The sequence below is a fragment of the Ailuropoda melanoleuca genome, chromosome 8 (assembly GCF_002007445.2).
Source record: "Ailuropoda melanoleuca isolate Jingjing chromosome 8, ASM200744v2, whole genome shotgun sequence".
Taxonomy (NCBI): domain Eukaryota; kingdom Metazoa; phylum Chordata; class Mammalia; order Carnivora; family Ursidae; genus Ailuropoda; species Ailuropoda melanoleuca.
The window spans coordinates 23,375,568-23,388,161 of NC_048225.1; the positions used below are offsets into that span (position 1 = coordinate 23,375,568).

At 40.0% G+C, this 12,594-nt stretch overlaps 1 long non-coding RNA gene across 1 annotated transcript; it reads right to left on the reverse strand.

Annotated features, from left to right (window-relative positions):
* Positions 1-1,276: 1,276 nt before the first annotated feature.
* On the reverse strand, positions 1,277-2,961 carry LOC117803277. Its single transcript, XR_004626966.1, has 3 exons — positions 2,880-2,961; positions 2,205-2,274; positions 1,277-1,946 (listed from the first exon to the last, which is right to left on the reverse strand). It is a non-coding gene; the product is annotated as an uncharacterized LOC117803277 (long non-coding RNA).
* Positions 2,962-12,594: the final 9,633 nt, after the last annotated feature.

Genomic DNA, 12,594 nt, shown 5'->3' on the forward strand with positions numbered 1-12,594 from the left:
CTTGTAAAAAGGGTTAAATGGGCCAGACATGTATTCCTTATACCTCCCATTAAGCTGCTGGAATAAAGGGGAATATGCTTTCTTTCTCCGACGTCTTCTTAGGCATCTAGAACAGAGTTTGTCTGAAAAAAAAATCGATACAATTCTGCAAACATAGGTCCCAGCAATGTGAACATGAGTATGACATGGTTTCAGTCTTTACAACTAGCGGAAGACTCAGAAACAGACGGGTTCAATGTCATTTAGGAGAATGATAGAGTTATTCCTAAGATGCTTGGAAGCACGGAGGGGCACTAAATATTTACACTCGATGAATAGCTGTGGCCTAACTGTGTGGGAGTGTTTGGAGATCTAAAGTTGGCATGAGCTGTACAAACGCAGAGTGTGATTTTTGAAGAGACCACCTAGAGTCTGTTCATTTATGAGCGGCCCTGGCTCTGTCACTGACAACTGATGCGAACTTGAGCAAGTAAACCTTCTCAGAATCTGTTTCCTTTGTTTACAGCATTAGGAATTGAATGACAATACTTTTTAAGTTGAAATTTTGATAGGCTCTCATTTTAAGCTGGGTGATTTTGTGGCTTCTCTGGTTCCAGACCCCTTGCCTCACTGCCTTCTCCACCCAGGGCCCCCAGAGCCATATAGTGTGGCCCCCTAGGATCCCTGCAGCCTTCAAGGTGGGATGTGAAAACCTTAGGCCCCTCTTTCGGGAGACGGAGGGAAGGGCCAGGGCAGGGACCTTTAGTAAGCTCTCCCGCCCCTTCTGTGCACAGAGACTCATCCCCTCCAGAGCCCTCCCTCGGAGCCCCCTCAGGCAGCTGAGTCATCCCCTTCTCCTCCCACTGGTTTCGAAGAGAAAGAAACTTCTGTACTATGTCTAACGTTATCTGGTCCCTTTTAAAAAATGAGACTGAAATAGGCACGACTCCTCTCTCCAAGGGAATCCCTCATGGCACTATTTTAATTGCGTGATGAATTAAGCCCCGCTGAGCTGCTTTCATAAATCAACCGGATAATGCTGGAACGTTAGGAGGGAAGACAGAATCAGACGGGGGCTCTAAAAGTCAACTTAAAAGACAGAAGGGGAAACAGAGAAGGACCAGACTTACGCCTCAGAAAAGAATCAGATTTGCGCTCACGAGAAAAATTGAGGAAACGGAGAAATGTCTCTTTCTCAGAGCCTGGTTATTGTTGGCAAGCACCAGGGTTCTGCTGCAGGGACCTCCCATGATGTCCAACAGAAAAAATAAAAAGATGAGGCTATGCGGGTGTTTTCATTTTAATTAGGGTTATTTATAGAGCGGAGAATGCTGTGTTTACGTGTTGTGCATTTTCTGTCTCAATGGTCATCGTCAGCTTTTTTGGTGTTCTCATTACAGAAACAGAGAGGCAACCGACCACTTCTGGTTAGTGCCGATCTGAGTGTTGGTCGGCACGCAGAGGGGAGATTCCAGAAACCCCTGCTGAGTCAGGTAGAGATTGAGCTGAGTCTTAAGAAGCAAGAATTCTGAGGTCCTGCCATTTCGGTCCCAGAAAAGATAAAAACTGCTGACATGCCCCGGCTGCCCCTGGGAAGGAATTTTCTGGTGTTAGTCTGGACCGTGAACCAGGAATCTCAGGAAACAAGGAGAAGAGATTGCAAAAGTCTCTCCTGTAGAAGCTGATGAGCCCGAGAAGTGAAGGAAAACACTGGAGGCAAAGCCCCCAGATCTGTCCCTTCACAGCTCCAGGGTGTGGAGAGAGGGAGGAAGGGCCACTGAGTGCTTTGCTGCTGACCCAGACAAGGGGTCTGGGATCTAAGTGCTAGTCCCAACCATACCATAAGTAGGAGTCCTGCGCAAGTCACTTCTCTTCTCTGGTCCTCAGTTTTCCTTTCTGCAAAATGAAGACGCTTGGACTCAATCATCCCTCGGAGTCTTTACTGTTCTTTCATAAACCGGGGAGATCTGTGAGAAGAGGAAAGGGCTGCCTCACTCACTATTTCTTCAAACCATCGTTGGCCAGGGCATTGAATTTCCCAGCATGCCTTTGGCCAGGGCGTTGAATTTCCCGGCATGCCTGTGAACCGGTACCTACTTCTGAAGGAAGGGATAGGGGAGAGAAACAGAAGCTGGTCCAATCCGTCCAACTCCACATGACACCATATACACAGAGATACATTAGCAGAGACATTTCTCTATTAACGAACATGTAAAAACACACACCTTGGAATGCCTTAGCCTGTTGTTTTATGTGAATCATTCTTGATTCCTCTGCAGAGAAGTGTGTGTGCCTCTAAGGGTAAGAAAAGAAACATATTTATCTAATAAACTATCACCCACATTTCAGAGCATCATGGTAAGGTTATGCATGGAGGGGCAAAAAGACAAAAAGAAAGGAATGGAAGTTGGTCTTGTCCACCTCTCACAAAGCAGCCAGTGGTTCCCATTTCATGTCTAGGTTGCCTATCTTCCCCAGACCCTGATCCTGACTTCCTGTTCCTTAAATCACCCCAAACACACCTTGTCTTTGGTGGGGCAATAGTGGGAAAAAAAAGAAGAAAGGTAAAAGATCAGAGCGAAGGCTCTAGAGAAATTTATAATGAGCTAAACAAGAGCCAAAAGAAAGAAGAAAGGACAGAGAGAAAGAGAGAGAGAGGCCACAAGAAAATTTGCTGTTGTGGACAGGACAGAAGAGGTAAATTGGGTTATATAGGCAACCTCAAAGCAGGCTGAGCTCTGAAAACTGCATTCCCCTCCTTGACCATGACCAGAGGACCGCACCCCTGCCACCCTTCCTTCCCCACCAATGGTTTTCCCATCACCTCTCCCCCACATCTCCCTCTTCTGTTTCTAAGCAATCATTCTAGTAACTGAACAGTGCCCTTCCCTTACACTTACACAGATGTAAACAGTTCTCACTGCCCCGCTCACGGCAGGCAGATCTCATTCTGTCTGCCTCCTTCAATCTCTTCTGAAGATAAAGATGAAAAGAATGGTGGGGACACTAGGTTTCCAGGACACGGCAATCAAAGACCAAATCTTCTGATCTGGAGCAAGGCTGAGAAGGTAGAAGAAAGATTAGCAAAACCGTAAATTAGCTTATAGGAGCTGCGGTACACAAGCCCGCTCACAGCAAGGAGAACCCCCAGCAACTCACTGTATTATTCCTAAGAATTTGACTCATGCCTGTCGCTTTGCTTCAAGATCTTCCTAACTTTTTTGTGGTTCCCGTATGCTGAGAAAGCCATTCTTTAAAAGGGAACTGTTACCCATTCCTCAAGTTGTGCAATCATCAATTTGCAAAACCAAAGATTATTACTGCTCTGCCAGATTTCATCTGACCCCAAATAACTAAGGTACCAGTTCTGGTCATTTGCATGGCATTTGGGATCCCAAAAAGGAATATTAAAAGGAAGCACTCATCCTTAAAAGATCAGCTAAAACAATCTTATAGCAGTTTTTCAAAATCTTGTAGCAGTTTTTCAACTCTGTGAGTCCCCAGAAGGCTCATAAATCTCTTCTGACACTAGGCACAGGCCAATAATGATATATCAGATAGAAATTGTCCAAAGGAGTTTAGTATTAAAGCTCCAAAATTTGACCCCATTTCAAAAAATCACAGCCGGATTTCCTTTCAGCCCAGCCACGTTTTTCTACCCCTTCTTCTTCTGGCCAACTTTGAAACAACTGGCTCCATCCTAGAATAGTTCCTTTATTTCATTTACAATTCAGGGGAAGGGTGGCCTTACCACAAGAAGCAAAGACACACACTGTATACATTCAAATGTGCCTGTCCCCAAACCAAGGCACATTTGCACAGGACCCTAAACCCTTAAACCATCCATGCCTTCCTTGCCAGAAACATTCTGGCAAACCGAAGGAGCAAGGATCATCTCTCCTTTTTCTCAGGGTGGATCAGGACTAGGAGAGCTCTCGAATATGTCTTGTTACATCCATCCCTAAGATCTCCACTTATCTTTTCTACACCTTTGAATCCAGGAAGCTGAGGCTCTATTCTTCCTACTGCTAAGAGAGACTTCTATCCATTAATATCCATTCTTCCTTTTTTTTCCCCCCTTAGTCCAACATTTCCTATATTTCTGAATCAGCAGCTGTGCATAGCTGGCATAAACAAGCTTTTTTTTTTTTTAATTTGTCACCTCCTAGTTTTCTGTTTTCCCCGGTTTATTGAGATATAACTGGCATATAACATTGTATTAGTGTAAGGTGTATACCATAATGATTCATTACATATATGTTTTGCAAAATGGTTGTCACAGTAAGTTTAGTTAACACCCATCACTTCACATAGTTACAACTTTTTTCCCCGAGAGATGGCAGATTCTACCAATTTCAGCATCCACCCCTAATTTTTTCTGCCCTTGTTCCCATAAAGGAAGCTTGGGGAAATATTACCAAATCACTCTGCTACTCCTACCTTACTTAGCAAGAGGGTCCACGCCACAAGTTAACCTCCTTCCAGACTGTCTCTATAACCCTTCTTTCTGGTTCTTCCATTTCCCTCAGAAGGGGGCTTCTGTACCATCTCAATCTGGCTGGCCTACAGATAGTTCTCAGTCATTCACTTTCTCACTACAGTGCCGGCAGAAAAGATTCTAGATGTGTTCCCTTATCTCCTTAGTAGCTTTTGATCTTTTAATAATCTGGAAAGTGGTAAAGTGAAAGAATTGACAGCCATCTGAAGACACTTCTCTGGCTGATATCTCTATGGTCTATTTTCTAAGATTTTTCTGTCATCTGAGACCTCAATCTCCAAGGGGAATGGAGTCGAGTACCCATCCTATGACTCAGTCCTCACACCTCATGTTGGGTGAAATTATGTCTATGTTTAGATGTTGTACACTCATTCTTCTTTTCTTAATATCATACTTAACTATTGCTAAGAACTGGCCTAGTTCCAACCATGGAAAGAGGAAAAAAAAGTGACTTGAAGGATATGTAAGTCTAAATCATAAGAGAATCATGGTAATATTTTTTCTCATGATGTCAGGTCATATTCTATTCCCACTACGTTCCATTACATCAACCATCTCTAGTGAGCACAGTAATTTCTAATGCCCAGCTAAGGGACCACTTATTTCAAGAAATATTAGATATATCTACTTACGCCTAAGAACATTTTAAAAATCAGGCAGACCCAACAGACACATGAAAAATTGCTCAACATCACTCGGCATCAGGTAAATACTAATGAAAACCACAATGAGATATCATCTCACGCGGGTCAGAATGGCTAAAATTAACAAGTCAGGAAACAACAGATGTTGGCAAGGATGCAGAGAAAGGAGAACCCCTTTACACTGTTGGTGGGAATGCAAAATACAGCCACTCTGGAAAACAGTATGGAGGTTCCTCAAAAAGTTAAAAATAGAGCTACGTTACGACCCAGGAATTGCACTACTAGGTATTTACCCAAAATATATACAGTAAGTCAAGGGGGCACATGCACCCCAATGTTTATAGCAGCAACGTCCATATTAGCCAAACTATATAAAGAGCCCAGATGTCCATCGACAAATGGATAAAGAAAATGTTGTATATACATACAATGGAATATTACTCAACCATCAAGAAGAATGAAATCTTACCATTTGCAACAACATGGGTAGAACTAGAGGGTGTTATGCTAAGCAAAAAAAGTCAGAGAAAGACAAATATCAAATGATTTCACTCAGGTGGAAATTAAGAAACAAAACAGTTGAATATAGGGAAAGGGAAGGAAAAATAAAACAAGATGGAAACAGAGAAGGAGACAATTATAAAAGACTCTTAACTCTAGGAAACAAAATGAGGGTTGCTGGAAGGGAGAAGGTTGCGGGGGATGAGGTAACTGGGCGATGGGCATTAAGGAGGGCACCTGATGGAATGAGCACTGGGTGTTATATGCAACTAATGAATCTCTAAATTCTACCTCTGAAACTAATAATACATTATATATTAATTAAATTGAATTTGAATTAAAAAATTTTTTAAATAAAATCTTTAAAAAATTTAAAAATTAAAATAAAAATCAGGTAGATCCTTGGGATTGTAACGGAAAATTGTCCATGGAATACTACAGTCACCCTGGTAAATTTCCTTAATCTGTCTTCTCATTTAGTCCTCTGTCCACCATCTCTGGATCCATAAAGCTACATTAAAACCAAAAAGATAAAGGCTTTACTGTGATCTACAATGCCTGATATAATCTAATGCCTATTTCATTTCCAACCTACTCTCCTGCCCCTGCCCATCTTTACTTATTTATGTTTTTAATCAAGCCAGCCTGAAATATACCATGTTCTTCCCTACCACACTCCCTGGCAATCTTTCACATGCTGTTCCCTGAACCTGGAAGGCTTTTCAGCTTCTCTAAAATGTCACTAACTTCGACACATCCTTCAGATCACAAATACTGTGTCTTCCAAAAAAGAAGTCTTCTCTGTTGTCCCCAGACTAATTCACTGATGGTGGACATCTGTGGCTTTTGTGCCCCTGTATCCATTCAACTTTCTAATAATAAGCCTAGTCCATCATTTCTGGGGAACCATGCACCCTCCCCTCAGTCATAGTTCATATTCTCCTGGTGGGGATCCATGGAGTCTAGACCTAAGCCAAAATGATTGGTACAGAGATGGGTTTATTAACCAATCAGACTTCTTAAAAAAAAGATTGATTTATTTATGTGAGAGAAAGACAGAGAGAGTGCACACATGGGGTGGGGGCAGAGGGAGAGGGAGAGAGAGAATCTCAGGCCAACTTCCCTGAGCACGGAGCCGGACATGGGGCTTGATCTCATGACCCGAAGATCATGACCCAAAGTGAAATCAAAAGTCAGATGCTTAACTCACGGAGCCACCCAGGCGCCCCTACCCAATCAGACCTTTATCTGAGAAAGCTGGAATAAAGATTCTTGCTCTTTTCCACTGGGCTTGAGTTGAGATGTAAGCTCTGAAGCTACCGCATCTACAAGACTTCTGAAAAAGGCATCCGCACGGTCAGAGCAGACTTGTGAAACAGAGAAAAATAAATCGGGTTCAGATGGCTTTGGAACCTTTATTGCCAGAGACGCCTACAGATTTCAACTTTTTAATTATGTGAGCAAATAGCACTCCCCCTTTTAAAAAAATATTGATTAATGAATTTATTTATTTATTTTGTTTAAGCCATCTTGATTTGGATTTTCTTTCGTTTTCAAGAGAAAAGTCCCTGAGAACCCTGTGTTTTCTTGCATTTTGGCAAGTCCCAATGTGACTAAGCGTTCGTCCAATTTCTGTTTTTCACATTAGATTGGAAATTTTATGAGAGTGGAAACCATGTGAGTCTTATTTATTGTTGTGTTCCAGTTGCTAGTATAATGTGGGGCACATAGTAAAATATGAATATTTTTGAATGAACAAAGGAATGAATAATGCATGAATGGGAAATTCAAGGATCCCAAGGCCCATCAGGTTCTTTGTTCCAAGGTCCTGACCTCAAAAACAGAGCATAGTTCCCTGTGCCTGATGTTGGCCTTCATGTGCTGTCAGAGGACATTCTTAGCCTCCATTCCCAAAAGAGTAACTTACCCATGTACACCTTAGCGCTATAGTCCGGTAGGCTCCGCTCATGGTTCCTCTCCCACTGCACCACGCCTATGGTTTGAGGGCAGTGGGAGGAGGAAGTGTTCATGCAATGCACACACTCTCAAGCAAGACCACATGACCTTCACACCTAAACCATATTCTCCAGCTCCTTCTTTACTAATAAAGACAATACGTTCACTTTCATCCCATTGACTCCATAGGCTGCCTCTCAGTGTCTACACTGGGGCAAGAAACAAATAAGAAGCTATTTACTCTCCCTATGAGCCCCAACATCCTGTTTATTGAGTTGGAAGTCTTCAGAAACTTGGAAAACCAAGTAGTACTTGTAGATTAAGGGTCCAGTGGGTCCCGGATTGAAGTCTTGAGGTCTTAGATTTTAGCAACGGTGGGTATTGTGAGGTTTTGACCTTATGCCATGGGACTGGTTTTTATAGTCGTGTGGTTGGCTTGTAACTAGAGCAACCTGTGAAGGCGGATTTCAGCCTTAGGCTTTAGAAGTAAACCATATGGGATTTTGACCTTTGTAAGTCACTGTAGTTTATGGGAGTTTTATGTGCAGGTGAGCAGCTTTTCTTAACACCCACAGACCTTAGCAAAATGCCAAACAAATGGGGGGGGTGCTTAGTAAACATGTGCAAACTGTACCATTTCTGGCAAGGATTTGATCAAGGGAAAGAGTCCTGCTTCTCCACCCCTTTGGGCATTGTGCTGGAACAGGGAGTTGCTGGGGCTGAATCAAGGAAGGGATGCTGCAGAACAATGGGGGGCTCCCCCTCCTGGGTTTCTCAGTCCAGAAGTTAGGTCTAGACTTTAAACTTCAAAGGTAGAGCTACTTTCCATTTGTGCAAACGTGCATTATGTGAGAAGCTAGCTTTAAATTTTGAAACCAGTAAAATGTGTCTTAGATCAGTTGCCCATAATTTTGTTTATCTCCTGTTATTCTGAAGAGGGAAATGTAGAAGGAATAACTTTGCATTCATGTAGCTGATTCACAGGTTCCAAGTCACCCCAGAGTAAACTGAATAACTGATCATGTAGGTTTGGAAGGAGGTTTTAGACTGTAGAGTCCCACACTACAGTTTCTCCCAGAAAAGAATAAATTGTTTACATAAACAAATGAAAAGGAAGGAGGGTCTTTATTATTAAAAGAATATGCCATTATCTTGGGATGATAAAGAAAAAAATGTGATTATTATTAGGATTATTACAATCATTGTCAATGGAATTATTAAAAACTCAAAGGCTAGAAGAGAAATTTAAATAGCTATGTCTATAATGCTTGATCTCTGGGAACCCAGCCAGCTCGAGAAATTCAAGAGAAACTAGAATAGTTTGCAAAATCAAAGCATTTGAGTCATACAAACAGAACAGGGGCAATAAAATAGTAGGAAAAGTGGTCCAAAACCTGGAAAAAATCAAAGGGGGAGGATGGTATTTTCTTTCAATATCATACAGAAGCATTGTTTAATAGGCCAGCCCAAGGATGATTTAATTTTGGGGGGGAATTTGTTTATGTTTGGCTTTCCTATTACAATTTGATTAGAGCCCAGACATTGTAAAGTTTGGGTTAACGAGAATATTTGTCTGGTAGAGAAGATAATCCCAAAGGTTAAGTTTTATTGCCCTGTAGGACGTTCACCTACTTGGTATCTACTCTCGCAATCTTATTCTAACGTTCCTTTCTTTAATGCTTATAGAATACCTAGGTCCTCAAAGCTGTCCGCTATGAACCAATTTTACTTGTTTACCAGTTCCCTCAGTAATGAACAATTATGAATAAGGTTTGAGAAGTAATCCTTCCATATTTGAAAGAAAGCCATGTTTTTAACTTTTTGAAAACTGTTCTGTAACGGTTTGGGAGGTCCCACTGAGATGCCCATGGAGCCAATTAGCTGTAATTGTCCATTTCATGGATCAAGTCCAAGAATGTCATTTCTTGGTCCTGTAGTGAGTCTCCAGAGACCCTACAACTTAACCAACCCTGACTCTTTTTTCTGGTCTTTTTTATCTCATTCTGTGTTTTTGGTTCTGCTTCTATCCTTAACCACGCTTGGTTCTGGGTCTGACTTGTGCATGGTTGAGGAATTCTTCCCCATCAATGGCAGCACTGACTGGGAACCTAGTCTTGACATCTGACCCTTTGGGGATCTCTCTTGGATGATGGGGATCTCTTCAAAGGTGAGACACAGTGGAGATTCTGGGTTACTAACTTTTGTCTTACTGTCTACTCATGAGCTCAAATGAGTACTATATGCCCCGTGAGAAGGAGAATAAATCTTTGAGATCTAGTCTGGGGAGTTTTTGTTTTACTCTGACCCATGGCTGAAGTTGCAAAATTGTATCCGGAAGTTTGGAAAGACTTTATCTCTCAGTTTGTGAATGTGAAATAGTTTTTTTTTTTTTACCTCTGGAGTATATTAAAAAATTAGATCATAAAGCACTATAAATTAAAGGAGCAATATTTGAATTAGTTTAGAGAGAATAATAAATGCTTACATAAATTTTTTTCTAGAATTCAGAATATTTTCCTAGAAAATTAAGAAACTGAACATCTCATACTTTGTATTTTTATAGAAATAAAAATTCCTTCTTGTAGAAATCACTAACTCAAAAGTATTTTTATGTAAAAATCCAAATTTGTGTAATTATGATGAATCCACACCGGTTTGGTAATTTCATTTGAAGACATCCATATTTTTAAATATGTATGTATTTTAAATGTGTATAATATAAGCATATGTTTTATTTTTATAAATTTTGAATTATTCTCTCATGAAGGAATTATTCTGAACTTCCTAAGTTTCTTGTATGGGCTTAGTGATCAAATTAGCCAATATTACTCCTACATAATCACAATGATTGTGAAAATCGTAACACTATGTGTTCACCTAAATTAAAATACAATTTCGACAAAGTTTTAACATGTTCTATAATGTTTCCACTTAAAAATAACTCCCAAGATCTTTATTAACTTTAACTAGGACTGACATTAAATTTGGCTAATCTTTGCACACCCCAATAATCTCTAAGTATGATAGAATACACAAGCATTGATCATAATATATATCCTGATTTATAGACTTTTGTTTCTTGCTTTTATATGTTATGGAGTGAATATCCCTCTGGGTCACATCATTGATGACATTCATTTTCATCCATTTAGAAAGGCATGAGTGGCTACTGCAGTTCTACCATGTTATACCCTTGCAGGTCTGCTAAAATGCTAGCAAATGGACAAGTAATTATCAATCATCTACCTCACAGTTTTTTCCTATAAAAGCAGAAGTTAAGGAATTTACGTTATAGTTAATATGGGTAATTAAGACTATACTAACAGACATAGTGTTTGCATAATGATAAGTGTGACCCAGGGAAGAACTGATGCTGCAGTTTAAATTCAGAAGCTACCTGCTGTCAGAATTCCCTTTTGCTCCAGAGAGGTCAGCCTTTTGTTCTAAGGCAAGCCTTCAACTGTTTAGATGTGGCCCACCCACATTCCAGAGAGCAATCTGCTCTACTCAAAATCCACCAATTTAAGTGTTAATCTCAGGCAAAAACATACCCACAGACACATCAAGAATAATGTTTAAGGAATTATGTGGACAACTTGGCTTAATCAAGTTGACACACTAACTATCACACTATTGTTTCTCAGGTGCCTATAATACTATCTTAATCTACTTGGAGAACTCTTGAATTTCTTTTCCTGACATCATATTCTAAATTGGAAAAAAAATTGAACCACTATATTGTACACCTAAAAGAGATATAACACTGTATGTTAACTATACTGGAATTAAAATTTAAATACTTACTTAATACAAAATAAATAAATAAATAAATAAATTGCCCCTGCCCCCCCCCAAAAAAAGCAGTTTCTTTTACACCCAAAACTATTTGGGGGATTTCCCTGGACAATCACAAAGATTTAGTCTTTCATGTAATATAAAGACAAATACTAGAAGGGATTAGGTATACTTGCTATGGTCTATACTTTTAAATTAGCTCAGTGATATTTCCAGAGCTGCATGGGAAGAGTTGTTAAATCAAAGAATCATTTTATGTAGGTAAAATGTCATTAATATAAATGCTTCAGAGATTGTACACTTTATGAATTAAAAGTACCTGGAGATTTATTAATGTCTTCACTCCCTATAATATGTTCTTATCCTCAGGAGAAACATTTGTCAAACCCTTATGAAACAGTTATGTATTGTCCTCCAATAGAGAAGTCTGCAAACCTCCGTTTGGATATTATTGATGACTGTAATAAATTAAGGACACAAGCTATGATTAATTTAATTTCATCCACAAATATTTTCTCCTTCCCTCTGATGCTTACCTGAAGGCTCACAGACTTTTTGTGTGTGTTCAACAAAGGACAATCTCAGAGCCTCATGCGAAGGACTCCATTTTTAATTACTGAAATTTCAGAGTAGAAAGTCCTACATATGGGCTTCCGAGCTTAAAGCTTACAGGCTTTTTAGTTCAAAATCAGGTGAATTCAAGAGCACAGACTGAATCCAATGTCTAGCAACACAAGAATTAATTGCATAGACAGAATGAATTATAAGGGACAGTTCGTTATGGTTATTTGGTGGATTCTCTCTTCATATCCAATATTCTGATGAAAATAAGGAAGACCTTTCCTTTCCCTTCATAATCCACCTTAAACGTTCAATGTCGTAAACTATGCTTTTGTGAACTTAAACTTGTATAAATGGTATCTGATTCTCGATGACCACTCAGAAGTCAGAAGCAATTTGAGGGTTTGCAGGCCATATGGTCTCTGTGGCCACTGCTCAATTTTGATAAATAGATCAAAATAAACATGGTGGTGAGTAGACCCAAATTCTAAGTCGGCCATGGATTATATGCAAATGAATACATATAGTTGTGTTCCAGTAAAACTTTATTCAAAAAAACAGGTGTCTGGCCTGATTTTTACCAGGTGGGTCATAGTTCGTCAACACCTGATCTCAAGCATCCAGAAATTTCTCATTTGTTGCCCTAGGACTTTGACTATT